Source organism: Triticum aestivum, chromosome 2A (assembly GCF_018294505.1).
Source record: "Triticum aestivum cultivar Chinese Spring chromosome 2A, IWGSC CS RefSeq v2.1, whole genome shotgun sequence".
NCBI lineage: Eukaryota > Viridiplantae > Streptophyta > Magnoliopsida > Poales > Poaceae > Triticum > Triticum aestivum.
Window position 1 is genome coordinate 559,402,846 of NC_057797.1, and position 4,412 is coordinate 559,407,257.

The window sequence follows — 4,412 nt, forward strand, 5'->3', positions numbered from 1 at the left end:
TCTCCCCAACTTATCACTTTTTGTTCAGTCCATAATTTCAGGTCTCCTATTGTTTCTGTTACCAAGGTTTAATCTTTATTTTCGTGTTGTGCAGACTATTGCCGCTGATGTCAAGCCTCTCGAGATCCGAGAGCCTCCTCCAACTTCCCCTCCCCACCAAGGATGACGTAGTAACCGCATGTAGAATTACCTACAACTTGAGTAGATGCACATTATTCACTTCATATTCCAATGGTTTTACTTCCACATCACATGTTTGTTTATATTAAATCATAAAAAAATCATGAGCTTGCTTGGTTACTGTGGAGAAGGGCATTCTTTCAAGGAGCTGTAGGTTTTTTGAATATGCTCCCTATTGGACACTTTTTTTTGGTATGTACAAGATTTGTTGAGAATGGGTGTGAGAAAATTGACCATCTGGTGGATTTATACGCACGGTATGTTTAGTTTCAAGATAACTGATGGAACTACTTTATTCCTTGTTGTGTACTTTTTTAGAACATTATTCCTCTTTGTACTGATTGAATGATCTGCTCACACCATGCAGGTACTCGGACATGGTGAAAGCAAAGACCGAAAGGTTTCGATTTAGATGATTTGGAGGTGCCTTGTCCATCTTCTTACCTCCAGGTCAAAATTAAGCAGATGTTTTATTGCTAGAGGACATGCTCTTACTATTTGAGATGGATGATGATGCACGGTACAACCAAAAATTCAGAGTTGGGCTTTACACACTTCAGTGGGCAAGTGAATTCCCAGTTTTTCTTATTTCCCCTGTTACTTCTCTATTGTACAAAGAGCAATGAGTTTATATTAGCTGAAGCCTGAATGTTAGATTGGAATGCAAGAGTAGTATCACAACACGGGGGTGGAGACCTGAAGCGAAGCAGAGGGGCACCGAACGAAGGAAATCAGAGTCGCGCTATTTCTATATCCTAATTCTGCGCTCTTATTTTTTACATATTTAATTTACAATCTTGTGTTCCGAATAATTCTTGTGGCTTGACAAGACAGAGTGGAGGATCAAGGAATGAAATCAAAACATTTTTCTATTTAAATATATCCAAAGGATGATAATTGGCCGTGTCAAGATGAGTGCACGAGAAGGATTGTGAAAAAGAAAGGTGAAAAGGGTTCTGAGTGTTCTTTCCTCACTTTTCATGACATGGATATGTCCTTTAGTTCTTGTTATTCATATTAAAGAAAGCGAAAAGTAATAATTATGCATATTTTGAAAATTTGTGTTCTACAGTTGTCACGACCGGGTTTTCCGGGGTAATAAATTTCCAGAAAAGACCGTCGTGCTCATCAGCCCCAGGATTACTGTTAGCTGATGAGGTTCCAACTTGATACAGAAATTCCAAGCAAAAATACAAAAAAATATGTAGTACAAGACCATTCTGGCCTGTGAGTACAACAAATGGTTTCTAGTGGTTGATGGCGGAAGCGGGTTGTGAAACATTAGTGTCTATGGGACTCCATTTCCCACGGGAACAGCTGACCAGGTTAATTCCTATCTTCGCGAGGCTGCTATCTCCATTGAGTGGGTTTCGGGGCTGGCATCGCGTCGCTCATCTCCGTGCAAGATAATCTGGCCAAGACAATAGCCAGGGACAAGCCAGTGAGTACTTTGAATGTACTCGCAAACATTATGAATACAGGTATAATATAACAATGATGTGCTAAAAATATTTTTATGCTCATGACGTCAGTCAAAAATAGTAAATAAAATACTGATGCGTGCAGGCGGTTATATTATAAAAAAATGCAATATATAGCAGTATTAAAATTTATGAAATAAATAACAAGCAATGCCACAGTCGGGCGTCTGAGCGACACCACATAAAGGGCTTTAAAAGAAATGCCACAGTCGGGCGTCTGAGCGACGCCACATAAAGGGCTTTAAAAGAAATGCCACAGTCGGGCGTCTGAGCGACGCCACATAAAGGGCTTTAAAAGAAATGCCATAGTCAGGCGTCTGAGTGACGCCACATAAAAGGGCTTTAAAAGAAATGCCACAGTCGGGCGTCTGAGCGACGCCACATAAAGGGCTTTAAAAGAAATGCCACAGTCGGGCGTCTGAGCGACGCCACATAAAGGGCTTTAAAAGAAATGCCACAGTCGGGCGTCTGAGCGACGCCACATAAAGGGCTTAAAAAGAAATGCCACAGTCGGGCGTCTGAGCGACGCCACATAAAGGGCTTTAAAAGAAACAATCATAATGAATATCCCTGGAGGTAGAACCATCCCAGAGATACTCGATAATAACAATAATATCATGGGTTAGTCAACAATAATAATAATCATCATAGATATCACAAGTCACGAGTAGTAATTCCATTTTCTAGTTAATAGTTTCACCTCCGAAGACCGACACTAAGACCGACACCTGACCCATCCCAGACTGTAATCCTTAACTATAGACATGGCTATTCGAATAGGTTTATTCTCTGCAGAGGGTGTACTCTTTACCCACGAGTAACGGATTTCTCTAGTCCAGCAGGACTAATTCCGTCTACGGTCTTTTCGTTGAAAACACACCTAACTTGCACACACCAGCTTATCTCACACGTGTCTGGAATCACCCACGACACCTGTTAAGCAAACTCTAATTGGGGAGGCTACAACCTCGCGTAGCATGGGATCAAATTTATATCGCGCGCTCTAAGGGGTGGCCTCCCCTCTCGGTCCCAACCGGAAACACCCATGCCCCCGGACCAGGTGGCCTGCCTACCAGCTACAACCGGTATCTTCCACCATGGCCTCTCTGTACGGTGTGTGCTGGAAAGAGGTTGACAACTTACTGAACCGTACTCTACTTGCTGTAGAGACGAGTGGTAGTACGAAACAAGTATGGGGGTTACTGGAACAAGACTCGATCTACGGTCGACTCAGGAGGTTCAAGTATTCCCTGCATGATTAGCATGACGAATATATTTCATCCATCAGAGTCACCTCTCATATCGCCTTACCATGCCATACCAGACATAACCGTCCCGACGGAGACCGGCGACAAACTCAAGCCTACCCAAGGCAGAGGTTTTCCTGGGTTCCTGCCGGTATGCATGCAAGGCATATGAGGGTGATTATCATCACAAGTGTGTCCATTTCCAACAGCATGGAAGTCAGCAACATGTACCCATGCATATGATCATATCACATGAAATAACAAGTCCTTCGAAATGCGGTGGTGTTATAAATGTATCAACGATCGCACCAAAAATATTATGCCGGGATTCAGAATGCTTGCCTTCAATGTTGTGGAGGGGTGAGATGCTCTCCAAAACTTTTGAAAGCTTCTTCTCTCTCCCAAAATACTATTTAAAAATATATTTGAATTAACACATATTTCAAAAACAGAACCAAAAAGTTGTTTGAAAAATTTTCAAATAAATCTTAAAATAAACTAGACCAAATTTAAGGAAGGTAGGAAAAAGAATCAACTCATTTGGAGTTATATTTAAAAAGTTATAGCCAGTCAAAGATTTGGTCAAATCTGTTATTTAAAATAAAACAGAAAAGAAAACGGTTCAGATAGAAATACGCTTTCGGTGCAGAGGAGGCGTACTTGGGGCTTTACGCCTCCACTTAACCACGCGGGCGGCGCGGGGTGTCACTGACAGTGGGCCTGCCTGGCCCACTGGTCAGGTTTGACCAGTCGCCGCGCGTCGTCTCCCTACTTTGCCCGAGCGGAGCGGGGCTCCGGCGATCGTCGCCGGTGTTTGGCTGCTCCTCGCGGGCCCCCGAGGGTGGGGATGGATCCGTAAGGTTGGGGCGGTCCTCCCGGTAGTCGTTGGGTCGGCGGGGACGGAGTGAGCTGCCGGTGGCGAGCTCCGCGGCGGAAGAAGGCTTCGGTGGCGAAGTGTCTTTGTGGCGGCGTTGGCTCCCGATCAAAATCAAGTAGGGGAAAAGGCTCACGGGAGGATGAGGAGGTTCTTGGTGGAGAGAACGGAGAGGGAGAGGCCTCGGTGGTGCTGAAATGGCCGGGGCAGTGGCGGCGGCCGCAGTTGCCGGAGATGAGGAAGGAGCCCTCCCCCGGGTCGATTGGCTGCCAATGGGGGTCCTCTGGAGGTGGCTTGGGACTGCCTGCGTGCGGAGATGAGCTCGGGGCTCCTTATATAGGCGAGTCAAGGCGGTTCAGCGGCGGCCGTGGATAAGCTTCCGGCGAACCGACGTTCTGTAGCAGCAGGGCATCGTGGCGGCGACGAGCGCTAGCGGACATGGCTGCGGATGAGCACGCGTTGTTCCAGGGGCCAGGTGGCGAGCGGGAGTGGCTTGGGCGGCGCTGAACGGCGCAGGGCTGTCGGGCGGCGGCGGCGGCTAGTGCTTGGCCTGCCGGGCGCGGCGAGGGGCGGCTTGGCGTGTAGCTGAGAGAAGGGGAGCGCGTGGCGAAGTTCTGCAGAGCGGGCCAA